General features: G+C 39.9%; 1 protein-coding gene across 1 annotated transcript in view; it reads right to left on the bottom strand.

Moving 5' to 3' along the window:
• BST1 (bone marrow stromal cell antigen 1) overlaps positions 1 to 739 on the bottom strand; it is a 28996-nt gene that overhangs the window by 2572 nt on the left and 25685 nt on the right. The gene's annotated exons all lie outside the window — the stretch shown is intronic.

Below are 739 nucleotides of genomic sequence, written 5' to 3'. Positions count from 1 at the left end.
GTTTTGAGTTAGGTTAAATTACCACACGTATATGGGGGGGGGTGTTTACAGGATTCTCTTTTTCTGATTATAAAAGTAGAGCGTGCTCCTTGGAGAAAATTTGGAGGAAAAAAAGTCAAAATTCAAAAACAGGATCACTGATAAGACCACTGTCTAGAGATAATTGCCCAGCCTTTTGGTGTAATGCCTTTTCTTTCATTCATTGACAATATATGCATGTCATATAAATACACATTTATCATATGATTTATTAAATTTTATTGTATTTTAGACGTTCGTGTCACACAATAAACAACTTTTAAATCTTACATCTTACCTATATCATTGACATTTTCCTATGTGCTTAAATAGTCATTGAAAAGTTTTCTTTTTAATCTACATACAATCAGATTTGCTCTTTTCTGCTGCAGTGTTGACAAAGCCACAGAGTCATGTAGCCCCCATCTCAGTCAGGTGCAGGACGGTTTCCTTGCCCGCCACAGTCCCCTCTCACTGGGCTGTGTAACTGGCCCTGCCCCAAGTGCTGACAATCTCCCCCGCCCACAACCACTGACCTGTTCTCTGTTCTTACAGTTTTGCCTTTTCCAGAACGTCGTTTAAACAGAATCACACAGGATGCTGCCTTTGGCCTGGCGCCTCTCACCTGACATAATCCATTTGAGTTTGATCCATATTGTCGTCTGTATCAATAACAGTTACCTGTATTGCTCAGTAATATTCCACGGCATAGACTGACTAC

The sequence above is a fragment of the Otolemur garnettii genome, unplaced genomic scaffold (assembly GCF_000181295.1).
Source record: "Otolemur garnettii isolate 467f Iridium unplaced genomic scaffold, OtoGar3 scaffold00228, whole genome shotgun sequence".
Taxonomy (NCBI): Eukaryota; Metazoa; Chordata; class Mammalia; order Primates; family Galagidae; genus Otolemur; species Otolemur garnettii.
This window is presented reverse-complemented; position numbering and strand designations above follow the sequence as displayed.